At 58.8% G+C, this 16,038-nt stretch overlaps 1 protein-coding gene across 1 annotated transcript in view; it reads left to right on the forward strand.

Moving 5' to 3' along the window:
• Positions 1-350: 350 nt before the first annotated feature.
• NGEF (neuronal guanine nucleotide exchange factor) overlaps positions 351-16,038 on the forward strand; it is a 101,205-nt gene continuing 85,517 nt past the window's right edge. Inside the window, exon 1 of the mRNA XM_051834194.3 lies at positions 351-491. The gene's annotated coding sequence lies outside the window, so the exon portion shown is untranslated. The remainder of the gene's footprint in view (positions 492-16,038) is intronic.

The following is a 16,038-nucleotide window of genomic DNA, read 5'->3' on the forward strand; positions in this document are numbered from 1 at the left end:
GCCACGTGGCCATCTATAAGAAGTGAGCAGACCGCTAGTAGAAGCCAAAGGTCTCAGATCTGAGTGCTGTGCAGCTGGCCTGGCCAATGCCTGTGTCTGCTGAGTCAGGTGGGCTGGGGTTCCCTTTTGTGGGACAGTCAGCATTACCTTGCACCGGGGCGCGGGGATTCCAGTCGGCCCTGGTCTTTACCCTCGCGGACTCTGGATCAGGCGTGTGGTCACTGCCCTGGCTGGGCCTGTGGGGCCCACGAAGGTAAACACCCAGCCAGGAAGGGGTGGGCACGAGCACGGGGCCAGCTCTGAGCAGAGGCGGGTCCGAAGGTCAGGAGCGCTTCCCAGGGAAGCTCTTCCAGTGATAGACAAAGCACTCGGCCGTGTGCTCTCTGGGACAAAGCGGACGGTCTGTGGATTCAGCCGGGGACCCACGGCCCTGCTGGAAGCCGCCCGGACGGGCCAGGGCAGCCCAGCCTCCAGGAGCTCCTCACAGGCAGGTGAGCAATTGGCTTTGGTACCTTTTGAATGAGATGCAATGAGAGATGCGGGAGAGATTCCTGTGAGGGCTGGTCCTAGGGAGACCCCCACCCAAGCGCATGTTCTCCATCAGGGGCTTCGAGGGGCTGGGTCCTGGCCTGGAGTCAGGGGAGCAGTTGCCTGCAGCCCTCTCCCACCGGGGCTGGGGCAGGTGTACCACAGGAAAGCGCAGGGCCTCTGTGGAATAGTCGCGGAGAATTTTGTCACGGCAGCAGAGACCGTGAGACCCAGCCAGGACCGTCTGAGAGCGGGGCCCTGTGGCTGCCCGGGTCCCCTGCCCAGGGCGCCAGCCCTGATGGGGGACGTGCGTGCAAACTGGGAGACGCTGGGATTCCCGTGGACCCATGGCCCAGGGGTCAGGGTCGGGAAGCACCCTTGGGCCATCACAGCCGAGAGGGGATAGCTCGCTGCACATCGCTCTTCGGCCACGGCCCTCCCCTGCTCGGAGGGACGGCAGAACCTTCCAGATACGTGCACCTGGCTGGCTTCAAGTCAGGGCATGGCGTGACTCAGACGCTTGGGACGCGTTTTCTCGGACGTGGTGGTGCTGTTTCTTGTTTTCGGTCTTGAGCAATGTTTGGGCTGTACACACTCCACACCGGCCTCTTTGGACAGCTCTGGAAAAGCGCTGATCTTCATGCCGTGAGCCCCCTGGTGGGGGCGCCCCTCCCCCCGTGTCCCTTGTCCCCGTTCACTGCCCCTCCCCTCTGCTTCCAGTTGCCCACTGAGAATTTCCCCGTCTTTTCCCCTCTGCCCCAGCGTGGGCTGCCCTTTGGGGTTGCGTAGCCTTAAGAAGGCAGAAGGCAGCACCTCCTGGGGGTCTGGAGCTCTCTGGCCTGAGAAAGCAGACACCCCACCCCTGTCTGGGGTCCAGACTACCTTGGGAACGCCCCTGGAGGTGGGGGGGGGCTCCTGCAGGAAAGCCAGCAGGACCGTGAGGAGTGGTCCCTGGCCCTCCCCTCCAGGGGCCTGAGACGGAGGGAGACGATGGCTTCACTGTCACATGGCCTGTGGGGTGCTCTTGTCCTCAGCCAGTGCAGCCCATGCAGCTTTTGCCACTGGACGCCAGTCCAGACCCACTGGCTCCACCGAGGGGCAGGGAGGCTGTCCGCACACCATGGCAAGAACCCCTTGGTTCCTGCTTCCCATGCTCTCTGAGACCTGTACCTGTGAGGTTTTGGGGTGTGACTGGGGGCACGGACAGGACAGAGGTCATCAGGCTGGCAGAGGGGGCCCAGGACACCTCCCACCCAGGGACAGCGATCGGGTGGAGGAGCTGAGCGGGGCTTCACCTGGGAGCCTGGGGCTGCCTCTCTTCCGAGCCGCCCATGGCACCTGCTGGGGCAGAGGACAGAAGAGGGGTGGGGGCTCTGCCTGGAGAGCAGAGGAAATGCCCACAAGGCCTTCACGGTCCCCCTTCCTGGGGGACATCAGCCCCTAAAGCCAGAGCCCGGGAGACCACCCCGTCTGGGCACCAGAGTGGACATTTGCGGGGAGAGTCCCTTAGCAGCTTCCTTTAGGAAAACTGCTCAGGCAGCCGATTGAAGATCCGAGAGCCTGCTCAGGCCAGTTCTCGAGCCTTCTGCCTCAACTCGCCCGAACAAACAAATCACGCATTCAAGTGGGGGCGGAAGGGAGTCACAAAAGGGAAGATCATGGAGGCCTTCAGGGAGGAGGCGGCCTTTGAGCATGGTATCATCATGTTGCTTAGGAACCACTCTGCAGGAGAAGAGCTGATGGGTTTGGTTTTCTGCATCGTAAGCTCAGGCTCTCTAACTTGGGGCGGGTACCGATTTCTTTCACCCTCACCCTAGCTCAACACCACAGGCTCCTTGCACCACCACTTTCTCACGGGGTGCACGTTCCCGGCGAGGGGGCACAGGAGCCTAGCAGGGGAAGCTGGGGTGTGCCCTGGGGAAGGGTGAGGCCTGCCTGGAGGGGCGGAGCACCACAGCCCCTGATGCCTGGACCCCAGAGGCTCACAGAGATTGGGGGTGGGGACGTGCATGGCCAGCATGCCGGGGGTGGGGGGCCCACGCTCCCTCCGTGCACAGCACCCGTGGCCTTGCTTCAGGCACCTCCACTGTTGGCTGGAGCTTCCAGCACCGGCCTTGGTGTCTCCCGCAGCGAGAAACTCTGAACACCAATCACCCAGGGCCATGATGAGTTTGCAAACACTGGGCGCCCAGAGCCCAGGGATACGGTGAGGGAGAAGGCCCTGTGTGAGTGAGCACCTCCACAGAGCTCCAAGACAGGACGGCGAATGCGCACACGGGGAAGCAGGGGCAAATGTTACGGTGATGGAGACGCTGACTGCCCTGGTCCCGCCGTGACCTGATGTACACAGGCAGCAGAACTGGACCCTGGACCTGAGCACAGAACTGGACCCCATGTGCCAGTCGAGACAAGTCAGAAAACATTACGTGGCTCACTAATGCGTGTTTCCAACCCGAGACAAACCAGGCTTCGAGAGGACATGAAGCCTGGCCAGGGGTGGGGCACGTCAGGAGGTCACTCGGTCCACCCCGCCAAGGCAGCCGCAGGTGGAACTCGACGGTCAATACATCAGGAGCTGGCAACTTGTTGACAACTTTGTGTGGCCCGCGACGGACGTCATAAATATCCAAGTGGCCCTGGGCAGAGAAAAAGATTCCCCAGCCCTGCAGGGACCGGACGGGCTGGGGAGCCCTGTGACAGGGACCCACGGAGACAGGGAAGGCAGGCAAGCTTGCGGCTGAGGACCCCGCCCTGTCCCAGCCCGAGTGGCTGAGCTGGGAAGCGCCGCTGGATCCCACATTCCCGTTCACACAGCCTGCTGTGTCCCAATCTCAGTCCACTGTGGATGCGCCCGCCCTGAGGACTGAATCCCGGGGGGACATTCCACGCCGCCAGGAGGGCCACCCCCTGCCTGAACCCCAACCCCGCACCTGCCTTTCAGCCATCCCCTCCCCCCCTCTTCTCTGCTGAATGAATAAGTGGATTCGGAAAACCCAGGGTCCTTGGCGCAGCTGACACACTGGGCGCTCCTGCGCCTGGAGTCCCACGAACTCTGAGCCGTGAGGCAAAGCACGGCCACAGGTTTTGTCCATGGAACGCTGGTGCGGGGGCTTTGTCTCCCAGGCTCCTCTCTGGCTGTAACCCCTCACCCGGAAGTGTGTCCTGTGCGCTCGTCCGAGGCAGCCGGGGTACAGGGAAGCCACCTTCACGGCCGAGGTCCTCTGTAGGAAAGTCGCTTTGGACTCTTCAATGATTTTGATGTTCTTTGTTTCTGGATCACAAACAGTCTTTGGCCCAGGGCCCACTTTTCTCCCCCGTGCCCTCGACCCCGCAGCGGCCGCCTGCAACCTTCTCCAGTTCCTAGCCCTTCTGGAGGCTGCTACCAGTCAAGGGCAAAGTCCCCTGCAGCTGACTAACTTGGTTCCTCGCCCAGCGCAAGCAATGGAGAGATTCTGGCTCAGGGTCCAAACAAGGCCAGCTTAGTGCTCCAAGGAAGCAGGTCCGCCTAGGCTGTGTGTGGGGACAGTGCTATGGCCGCCGTGCGTATTCACTGGGGAAGTAGCTGGACATCGCCAAGACAAAGCACCGTGGGTCCTGAGCCAGCGTCTTTCCACGCGCGCAGCGCCAGGGCCCTGCTGGGTTACCAGTCCGTGTCGCTGTCTCGGCCTTCCCAGGGCATCACACCTGCCAACCCCCTCTTGCCATGGGAGGCCTTGGGATTTGAACTGCTCACCCCCTGGGTTGGGTGGGTGTGATTCAGCCCACCACAAGGAGACCCGTAGACCTCTTGGATGTATCCTTGACATGTTTGACAGTAGTGGACAACTCTGAAAACTTCAAATGGCAAAAAGCTGTGTAGCCAGAAGGGAAATACAGAATGGAGCATCCACCGTCTGCTATCAACTCCCCTAGCATCACCTCCTGCAGATGCAGGTATCTTTGACCTTGGCCCACACGAGGAGACCAAGGGCACCAGCTGACACCCACAGGCTCCCCTAGCTGCCCGAGGCCTGCAGGGCCTGGCTCCTCTAGGGTTTCATTCTTTTGCAGAAGGGTGTGTGTTGCAATCACGCAGGCGCCGTCGCCTGGAGGGAGGACCGGAGAGCCTCACCTCCAGGCTGACTGTGGGCAGAAGTGTTTGGTGTGCAGCTGCTTCCTGCTGGTGTCTTTGGGCTGTAGGAGCAGCCCCAGCGCTGCTCCCCGACACCGTCCCCCATGTGGGGACACACGGAAGAGCGGCCCTGCCAGCTCCAGGCCCTCTGTCGCAGCGTCAGGACACTGGGAGCCCCGTGACGCTCAGGGAGCCGGATGGGGCTCAGGCAGGGAGAGAGCTCCAGTTTCCGACCGGTTGATGGATTTGCCATCACTGCAGGGGCAGGCGAGGAAGGCTGAGCAGCCTGCTGGTCACATAAACGGCAGACAGGACCTGCTCACGAGTTGGCTCTGAGCCATCCTCACGCTGCCAGGCAATCTGGTGAGGCCCAGCCTAAAGGGAAAGCATACCACAATTGATTAGCAATGTCTGTCGTGGAGAAGGAGCAGGGGAATCTGGTGAGGCCCAGCCTAAAGGGAAAGCATACCACAATTGATTAGCAATGTCTGTCGTGGAGAAGGAGCAGGGGAATCTGGTGAGGCCCAGCCTAAAGGGAAAGCATACCACAATTGATTAGCAATGTCTGTCATGGCAGAGGAGCAGGGGGAGGCGTGCCTCTGACCTGCCACTCCTGTTGGGAGGCAGCCTTTACTAACACACAGACGCTGGGAACCCAGAGAACAGCCACACCTGCTCCATGTGCGCCCGAGCAGGTAGGCTGGGCGACTCTCTGCTTCCTCATCTTTAAAATGAGAGACTGGGGGAGGGGGATGCGGCACTGCAGCATCGTGGGTAAAGCCGCCCTCTGCAAGGCCAGCACACAGAGTAGGGGTCCAGCTCTGGAATCAGGTGGCTGTCACAGTCACCCGTAGGAGCTGACATCCCCCAGCACCCAGTGTGCAGTAAGTGGTCGGTAAAATCATCTGATGAGCAAGGGGCTGGGAGAAAGCCCCGGCTCAGCCTAACGTCCATGCAGTCCACCCATCCAGAGAGGCCCCCAGGCCGCGGTCGGCCCTGTGCCCCACCCACTGCACCCCCACCCAGGCTGGCCTCCGATGCGGTCCTGGTGGCCTTGGGGTTGCTTCTGGCATCTAAAGAGCTGCAAGCCAACACACGGCAGGAGGCCTGTTCCACTTCACAGGACCGGGTCTGGCCAGCTCTGGGGTCCCCAGAAATCACTGCACTTTCCTGCCTGGCCGTCTCAGTGAGCACCCTCCATAGCACCTGGAGGGAGACGAGGGTCCTGGTCCCTGGAGGGCACTCAGGCTCCAGGGGCTCAAGGTGTCCCTGTCCAGAGCAGCCTTGAGTCTGACTGTGAGGTGGGCAGGACGGGTGGGGACCAGCTAGAGAGGCGGCAGCCCCTGCGGAGGGCTGTGGTTGTGTGAGTGAATGAAGGCTCACACGGGAGGGTGCCGGCAGCCTGGAGCAGGTGCGGAAAAGCAGGTAGGCAGGGAGGGGTCCTCGGAGAGTGAGGCAGGGATGTCAGGTCCTGAGAGGGGGAAGAAGAAGAAGGAGCTACAGGCGCAGGCAGGGCTGCGGACGGGGTGGGTGGGCAGTGCTCTCCAAGGTCTCCAATTTCAAGGACAAGGTGGGCAGGGCCAGGCAGGTGGGAGCTGGTCCCTGCTGGGAACGCGGGAGAGGCTCCCTGGAGAAACACAGTCGGCTTGCTGGCCCGTCTTGCACAGCGGCCGTGACGCCCCTGGGACACCTGTCTGCTCTCACCCGAGCGAGGAGCGCACACAACACCAACGGCATTACATCTTAGTCTGCTGGAAAAAGGCAAAGTGAGGGCCACAAGGCCATGGTCAAACTGGAGCAAGAGGAGGGCCTGGCATGTGCCTTGGACACACGCTCGGTGTGACTTGAGCAGTCTCGGAGTGTGCCGGCATCAGGGGCATCCTAGACCCCACCGTGGGCACTGAGGGGACTCCTGGATGATCTGCTGCCAAGGAGACCTCAACTCGAGGCCTGCGCGTTGTGGTGGGGCCGTCTTGGCCTGCTCGCCCACCGCCCCACTGGGCCCAAACTACACCTTTGTCCTAGCAGGGCCTGTCCTGGGGCAGGCAGGTGTGCAGGGACGGTTTGCTGGTGCAGCAAGGGGCCAACGGATGGATGGGAGGCCAGGGTGGTCTGTGTGTGGAGGGGCTTCCCAGCCCAGGCCAGGAACAAACAGGCAGACGCCTCAGGGGGAGACTTAGCGGACAATAGAGAAGCTGCCCAGGGAAGCTGCACATCGCAGCAGAACCGAGCCGGGAGAGGGGCTTGTTACAACAGGCCTACGCCCCACGCCCGGGGCCTCTGGGTGGGGCCCAAGAACCTGCATTTCTTTGAAGTTTCTATGGGCACGCATTTGGCTCGGCGATTAAGGTGCCACTGGGATGCCTGTATCCCAGATCTGAGTGAGTGTCTGAGTCTCAGCTACACTTCTGATTCAGCTTGTTTAGTTTTTATAAGAATTTATTTGAAAGTCAGAGTTACAGAGAGGGAGGTCTTCCATCCGCTGATTCACTTCCTAAATGGCCACACCTACTGGAGCTGAGCCAGGCCAAAGCCAGGAGCCAGGAGCTTCCTCCTGGTCTCCCACACGGGTGCAGGGGCCCAAGGACCTGGGCCATCTTCCACTGCTTTCCCAGGCCTTAGCAGAGAGCTGGATCGGAAGTGGAGCAACCGGGACTCAAACCGGCGCCTATATGGGATGCCAGCACTGAGGCCGTGACTTTAACCCACTGAGCCACGTGCCAGGCCCTGATTCAGCTTCTTACTGATGTGCACCCTGGGAGGCAGCAGGGGATGGCGTGAGTGCTCAGGCCCCTGCCACCCACACGGGAGACCCAGATGGAGTTCTGGGCACCTGGCTTTGGGCTGGCCCAACCCCAGATGGCACAGGCATTTGGAGAGTGACCCAGCTGCTGATGGTCTCTCCCTGCATTTCAGCTTAATTTTTTAAACAGCAGTTCCCAGCTGTTGGTGCTGCTCCGAGCAGGCCCACACCGGCATGCGGAGAGGACGTGAGCGGAGGGTGCTATTGGCGTCTGGTCCACCCCATAGATATCCGTGCAGTGCTCCCTGAGTGTCATTGGTTTAGTCTTCACATTTACGAGTTTACCGTATTTACATGCTACCTGCACCACTAATATTTTCTGCAAGTAGGCTTTACATTCCCTACCGTATTTATTGCCGCCCTAAGTATTAATATTTATGAGATCACAGGCATCAAGTGCTAATTGGATTTTTTTTCCGGGAACACGGTTGATCCGTCCAAACTCAGAAGCTGCAAGATGCAAGGGGCCTCATTCGGGGTTTTAGGATTTGCAGAACAGGTGACACAGGTTCGGAGAGCTCTCGTGTTCCCAGAAAGCACAGGGGCTCGTATGGGGGACTGAGTGCAGAGAAGGCACAGGGGCCGAGCGAGTGGCAGAGGCAAAGGCACGGTTGCGTGCACAGAGCGGAAATGTCCGTGCCTCGAGCCTCTGGGCACGAGTGTGCGCGCGGTTGTTCTGTTTGTTCCGGGTGCCTGAGGTCAAAGGGTAGAGGCAACCCAAGTTCAATGCCAGGCAGCAGCCCGGGACATGCCTAGGTCCTGCTTCCCTGGCTCCCTCAGGAAAACCTTGTTCAATGTCGCTTCTGTTGTCACACATAGCAACACATAGCTGCTATGGTTTGGATCCTGAACTCACACAGGGTGTTACACCCTGACAGTACTAAGAGGGTGGAGACTCGGTGTCTAGGAGGTGGGTGTTGGGGAGGGCCCTTGGCCATGGGGAGCACCCTCAGAGAAAGCCCGAGGCGGGCCCAGCCTCCGTGTTTCCTGGCGTGCCGCGAGCCCTGCCCGGCGTGTGCTCTGTCCTGGCCACTCCACTGCCCTTGGACGATGCCCAGCCGATGAGGCTGCCCGGGGTTGGACAGGAACCTCCCACGCCGTGAGCTAAATGTACTTTTTCCTTTATAAAGTTAGCTACCCAGTGTCTCCTTGCAGTACTGAAGAGCTGACTAATGCAATAGCTATCGATGTTTGGTGTTCAACTGACCCCTCCTCGACTCTCTCGCAGCCTCAGCTCCAACCCCACGCGAGGACCAGGAATGACCTAGAGTTCGCCCAGGTCCTGGGACTATCATGAGTGAAAGGCCCTCAGGTCCCTGTCCCTGCCACGACTGCTTGTGCCGTCAGAGGTCTGGGCCCCACCTCTGTGCACCTCAGCTGACCGGACCCCCCAGCAAACCTGGCCCAGGGCCCGAGTTGTTCCCCTCCTACCCACAAGCTTACGGGGTAATGTCTATCATCTTGTGAGGAAGGTTCCAGAAGGGAAGGAGGCCAGAGGGGCGTGTTCTGTTGCAGACGAGAAGAGATGTTGGGGGGTTGCCTCTGCCTGCTCCGCTGGAGCCCAGGGCCAGCACAGTGCTGGACACAGCTTCTCTCAGCGGCACCCCTGTCCTCACCTTGGGTCCAAGAGCACAGCCCAGCCTCATGCTGACTCCTCCCGGGCCAAAGATCACTCTGCCTGGTGGGCGGGAGGCTCAGAGAGCCCCTCCAGGGCTGAGGATGGGCAAACTCCCTAAAGGGGGCGGGCATGAACGCTGGCCCCCCAGCGCCATCTGGAGAAATCAGGTTGCATGGAGACGGGGATGGAGCCAGTTGTGGGCTGGGCGTCTGTGCCTCCCCCAAAGTGCTACGTGGAAGCCCTAAGTCTACGGGGATGGGACTGGGAATGGGGTCTGGGGGGGCCCTGGGGTGGAGCCCCCACAGTGGCACAAGTGCCCTTCGAGAGGAGGAAGAGAGAAAGACGCTCCCCCTCTCCACCCCTAACCCCGCCAACCAACCAACCACACACACACACACACACACACACACAGGAAGGCCACGCAAGGACACGGCGGGAGGGGTCCCCCAAGCCAGGAGCAGAGCCCTGACCTTGGACTTGCAGCCTCCTTCCGGCGAGAAGCAGACGCTGCTGTGTAAGGCCCAGTGTTTACTTTGCTAAGGCAGCCCTAACGGCCAGGACACCAGTACTGGTCTTGTCCTTTTTAGCAGGACTTTTTATAAGTGTCCTTGCATACGGGTTAATAAATGAGTTCACAGTGACTCCGACGTGCCCAGGGGCCCCCTCCTGGAATTCAACAAAGACCCAGTGTTGGGCGTGCGGCTTCCTCCCATAAACAGTCCTGTTTGGCTACGGAGAGGGCATTGCTCACCGTCAGTGTTTGCTCCCCGCTGCGGCTGGGCGCTCGGCAGCCCTGGCCTCCTCCCTCTGGCTGGGATGGGCAGACCTTGCCCGCAGCAGGCGGGGAACTTGCCAAGGGCGGTGGCCCTGCCGATTCGGAGGTGGCTCACCCTGGGAGTGGTCCTGGTCCTGGTCCTGGTCCTGGTCCCAGTCCCGGTCCTGGTCCCCGACTCACTCCCTCCTAAGGCTTGTGCCCTGTGTGGAGGCAGCAAACCCGGCAGATTCACCGCCCTGGCAGCCGGCGCCCGTGCCAGGTGTCACAGAGCTGGGCCAGCAGCCCCGCAGCCAGGCCCAGACAAGGCATAGACGTGGCTCTGGGACACAGCCCCCGCGGGGGCTCCGACGGACCCCTCAGTCCTTTTTTCCAAACACCTGTTTTCGTGCTGAGCGTTTGTACCTCTTACCACCTTTGATTTTCCATCCGCCCAAAAGTAAAAGCGCCATAAACAAGCAGATCATTCGCTCAGTTGCCAGGAGCCTGGGGGTGGGGGTGGGGTTGTTGACGGCAGACACCAAGATCTCACTCAGTCCCTGCACTATCGATGCACAGAAGAGAGAATGTTCCAGAAGAGGCCAGGGGAGGGGCACACTCGTGTTTGGACAATGGAGGATGTTAGGAAATTCCTTTCTCTCTGAGCTGCTGGGGCCCCGAGCCCCAGCCCTGTGTGGGACACCGCCGTGCTTAGTGGTGGTGGAACCCAGGCCCGGAGGCCCCTTGCTGGACGGCAGAGTGGGAGGTAGGCACGGGCATCAGCCCACACATGGGGAGCTGAGGCTCGGGGGTGTGTCCAGTGCCCAAGGAGAGCCATCCCCTCACTCTACTAGGGGAGTTCTAGGAAGATCCAGTCGCTCCTACCCTCACCCTGGTCTCAGGGGTCCCTTAGCTGCAGCCCAATTTAGACAACAGAGAGAAGGAAAGTACCCCTCCCCCCAAAAAAATACCTAGTAGGCTGCACGAGGTGGGAGTTGGCTGACCACCCACTCACTGCTCAGTGAGGAGCCTGTGGGTGACTGCTCACGGCCACAGGACCCTTGCACCTGCCTTGAACCCCTACCTCCAAAGTGCCCGGAACTCCCTCAGTATGGAGGGAGGGGTTCCTGAGCATTCTATGGCTGAGAGGCCAATGGCTGCAGACAGAGCCAGGGCTGGCCCTGTCCCTGCTGTGCCCGCTGGCCCTGACCTCCACTCCCCCATCAGGGCAGCTGGTCTGCAGGCCAAGCCCCCACCCTCCCCTGTGTGGGTCATACCTAAGGCCTGTCCTTTCTCTGGGGCCTGGAAGACCCGGATTCAAATCCTGCCTCAGCCACTGGCCAGCTGGCCACGTCTCTGAGCTTCTGGCTCCCCATCTCCAAAAGGGACCCACGGTCACCCCCACACCCAAGCTGCCCTGAGGACCAGAGAGGGGGACACAGCGTCTCCCGCTCAGCACAGCTCTCTGCTGAGTGCTTGTTCCAGCCACCACCTCTGGCCCGGTCACTGCTGTCCTCAGCCCTGTGGCCTGAGCCCAGAGGGGCGGGAGGATGCCTGCAGCCCCCAGCTGGCCACCCAGGCTCCACCTCCCAGAGCTGCGGGATGGCTCCCTGCCACCTGGGGGTGTGCAAATGCTGGCCAGAGGGTGGCGCTGTTAGACACACAGCCCAGAGCGGGACAGGGCCTCTGGGAAGAGCCTTGGGTAAAAGCCCTGGGCGCAGATAAGCCAGTAAGAAAGAAAAGGACAGAGGTGACTTGAGGAGGAGAGAGCCCCAGACCTCAGCAGGGAGGCGGGAAGCCCCAGAGATGCTGGGAGCTCCGCCCACATGTACCTGCAGGCCCAGGATGGGGAAAGTGAGGTTGGAGGGGGCCGAGGGAGCCAGGTAGACATGGGGTCATGGGGAGGGGTCCTTCAGTGCTGTGTGCAGCTGGCCGCTGGTGCCTTCCAGCCCGGGGCAGACCAGATCACATTCCGGAAATCTTCCCCCAAGGAGGTGCGTGCTAACTTCTAAAAGGGCTAGAAGGCTATGAGCCACACAGCCTCCAGGCTCCAAGTCACGGGGGCCCTGTGGGGTCAGGACCTGAGAGAACGTGGGTCCTTTCTGTCACTGCACAGGCCTGCGGGGCTCGGGACCTGGCCCGGGAGCTCCAGCCCCGTCCCCACACCGCCGCAGCCCTGCGACACCTGCTGTCCCCACGACTTCTGAAAGCAGCAGCTACACCAAGGCCAGGCTCCTTCCCCAGAGAAAGGGGGGCCCTCGCAGGGTGGTGCCTGGGTCGCAGCAGCATCTGGGGGTCTGTTAGAAAAGCAAGACCCCAGAAACCCACGCCGGAACTCCGCAGCTGATTCTGGGGCCCACTGACCATGACAGCCACTGCTACAGACAGGAAGACCCGAGTGCAATGGGACAAGGGACAAGAGGGCTGGGGCCCACAAGCAACAGGTCACAGGGAGAAGCCAGGCGCGAAGGAGAGTGTGTGGAGCAACACGATCTACTTGGCCCACCCAAATAGGCCAAGGGGGTCCGTGCTATTACGGGACAGAGGTTAGCCCTGGGGACAGGGAGAAGTGGCCCCGAGGCAGCCTTGGGAAGCTTTCGCAGCAGATTCCGAGCCATGTGTCCGATGGCTGTGTCTGGCTCTGGTCACTTTGTGGACCTCCAGCAGTCTGTGCGCTTAAGATTCAGGTTTGGATCATGGTTTGGCCCCGGAGGCTCGCCCGACTCCCTGTGTAGCCATATTGTGCAGGGGCCTAGTGGGAGGCTGTTAGGTCTCGGGCACCTCCCTCGGAAGGGATTAATGGCTGTCTCAAGGAAGTGGATTAGGGCTCAGGCGACGATCATTCTCCCCAGAGCCCGAGTGTCATAAAAGCAAGGCCAGCTCACATGCTTGGCCCCCTCAGGGCCTGTCTGGTTTCCTTTCTGCCCTCTGCCGTGCTGTCACGAGCTGGGGACCTCCCCAGGACAGGGGCACCGTGCGATTGAAACTTACAGAATCACAAGCCAACTGATCCTCTTGGCTTTGGAAGTAATTTGGCCTCCAGGCCTTTGTTGTAACAACACAAAACACACCAGGGCAGGCTTGTCTGTATCCTACTACAATAGTTAGATTTTTTAAGTATACGAAGGAGTGAACTGTTTACCATCCTCCCCCACACCACCCCCTTCATAATCTAACTGATTCGTTGAAACCGAAATCACATGGAAGCGACCCCGGGGATCTGCCCTCTTCCCCAGAGACGACAATGTTGGGCATTCTTCTATCCTTGTCCACAAAGGTTTTCTAAATTCAACCCTAAAACAGCCTCGACAGACAACATACCAAGCTGGTTAATTAAAACCAGAGAGAAGAGCTGATGATCGACGCATCTCAACCCAAAGTTGCCAGTTCTGACACGTGCTGCGCTTCTGCATTTTCCCTGGTTTGCGCATGCTCCGTCCAGAGCACGATGACCTGGGCGGGGATTTCACAAAGCGTTCACCTTGGAGGGGACACCAGAAGGTCGTGCTGCACAAGGCGAGACGCCTCCTTGGACGGCTTCCCTGGGGTTGCCAGGTGGCCTGGAGGCCAGGAGAGGGATCTGGCTCACCTGCCAGGCTGTGGGCTAGAGCAGGTTCATAGCTACTCGGCTGTTTTTCCTGACGGTCGTGACCCCACTGCAGGGATGCCCTCCCCTCCTCCTTTGAAAGGACGTGCACCCGTCCCAGCCCCCTGCGCTGCCCGGAGCTGGCAGCTCACGGCTGTGTGATCACATGGGTGAGCCGCCTCCTGCTGCTGCTCTGTGAGCGCCATTGCAGGACGGTCCCCAGCAAACACTGATCAAATGCAGCACCGTGGGGAAGATGGGGTGTCCATCTCTCCTAAAACCCCTAAAAGTCTCCCCTGGGTCAGGGAGAGAGAGAGAGAGAGAGAGAGAGAGAGAGAGAGAGAGAGAGAGAGAGGAAATCTCCCGTCTAATTGTTCACTCCCCAGATACCTGCAGCAGCCAGGACTGGGCCAGGAAGAAGCGAGAAGCACAATCCTGGTCTCCCCCATGGGTGGCAGACACCCAAGCACTTGAGCCGTCATCTGCCTGCTGCTTCCTGGGGTGCACACGGACCAGAAGCTGGAACAGGACATGAACCCAGGCACTCCTGCGTGGGACGCAGGCATCCCAAATGGCATCTTTTTTTTTTTTTTTTTTGACAGGCAGAGTAAGACAGAGAGAAAGGTCTTCCTTCCGTTGGTTCACTCCCCAACTGCACTGCACCCCAATCGCACTGCACCGATCCAAAGCCAGGAGCCAGGTGCTTCTCCTGGTCTCCCATGCGGGTGCAGGGCCCAAGCACTTGGGCCATCCTCCACTGCCTTCCTGGGCCACAGCAGAGAGCTGGACTGGAAGAGGGGCAACTGGGACAGAATCCAGTGCCCCGACCGGGACTAGAACCCGGTGTGCCGGCGCCGCTAGGCGGAGGATTAGCCTAGTGAGCTGCGGCACCGGCCCCCAAATGGCATCTTAAGCCCTGCGCCAAATGCTCACCCCACACCTCTCCTTTCTTCACATAACAACTTTATTGAGATATAATTAATATTGCACATAATTCGCCCACTTAGAGTATACAATTCAGTGGTTATTATTGTATCCCCAGAGTTGTGCAATCATCATCAAATGAAATTTTTTTTAATATTTTCTCATCTCCCCAAACGGAATCCTGTAGCCAGTATGCGTCACTCACTCCCCACCTGACTCACCCCCACCCCGCCCTGCCCTAGGCAACCACTCATCATCTTTCTGTCTCCATGGATTCTCCAACTCTGCGTGTTTCATGTAAACACAGTCAAACAAGAGACAGTTTCTTTAGACACTTAGCAAAATGGTTTACAGGTTCATTCATGTTGTCGTGTGCGTCCATACGCATCCTATTCTTGTGGCTGAATCGTACCTCATTGTATGAATATCTGTTAACCCATTCATCAGCTGACAGACATTTTGGGTGTTTCCATTCTTAACCCTTCAACAGTTACAATTCATGCTGCTGAACACGTGTGTGCACAGCTATTTGCATGGGTGTGTGTTTTGCTTTCTCTTGGACAGATACCTAAGAGTAGAATCGCTGGGTTATATGGTACCTGGGTAATGTTTAACCTTTGGAAAGACCATCAGGCTGTTTTCCAAAGTATTTGCACCATTTCACATTCCCATCAGCACCTCCACATTCTCCATGCTTGCTGTTGTCGGTCCCTCTACCATGAACACACACCCTAGTGGATGTGGTCTCTCAGTGTGGTTTGGGTTTGCATTTCCCTGATGGCTAAGGAAGTTGAACAAGTTTCCATGTGCTGATTGGCCATTCGTATGTTCTCTTTGGAAGAATGTCTATTCAGAGACTTTGTCCATATTTTAATTGAATTTTTTATCATTGAGTTGTCTAATGCACTTGCAATATAAGGGAGATTTAAAAAGTTTGTGCAAAATGGAATTAAAAGATGAATTTAGGGGGCTGGCACTGTGGTGCAGCGAGTTAAAGCCCTGGCCTGAAGTGCTGGCATCTCATATGGGTGCCAATTCTAGTCCCGGCTGCTCCTCTTCCGATCCAGCTCTCTGCTATGACCTGGGAAAGCAGTAGAAGGTGGCCCAAGCACTTGGGCCCCTGCACCCACGTGGGAGACCCAGAAGAAGTTCCTGGCTCCTGGCTTCAGATCAGTGCAGCTCCGGCAATTGGGGCCATCTGGGGAGTGAACCAGTGGGTGGAAGACCTCGCTCTCTGTCTCTACCTCTCTCTGTAACTCTTTCAAATAAATAAAATAAATCTTTTTAAAAAAAGATGAATTTATATTAATGTGAAATGTTTTAAATCCATGCGTAGTTTCATAATACACATTTCCCATGAATTTTTAGATGACTTCTCATATATTCCAGATAGAAGTCCTTTATCAGATATGATTCATAATTATTTTCTTCTGTTCTGTGAGAATTTCTTATTTATCTTATTTGAAAGTCAGGGCTACAGAGACAGAGGGAGAGACAGAGAGAGAGAAAAAGAGAGAGATCTTCCAACCACTGGCTCACTCCCCAGATGGCTGCGTCAGCAGGGGCTGGACAAGACCTAAGCCAGGAGCCAGGAGCTCCATCCGGGTCTCCCATGTGGGCAGCAGGGATCCAACCACTTGGGCCATCTTCTGCTGCCTTTCCCAGGCCATTAGCAGGGAGCTGGAGCAGCCGGGACTCAAACCAGCACCCATGTGGG

The sequence above is a fragment of the Oryctolagus cuniculus genome, chromosome 3, assembly GCF_051225735.1.
Source record: "Oryctolagus cuniculus isolate XC-2025 breed Fujian yellow rabbit chromosome 3, ASM5122573v1, whole genome shotgun sequence".
Taxonomy (NCBI): domain Eukaryota; kingdom Metazoa; phylum Chordata; class Mammalia; order Lagomorpha; family Leporidae; genus Oryctolagus; species Oryctolagus cuniculus.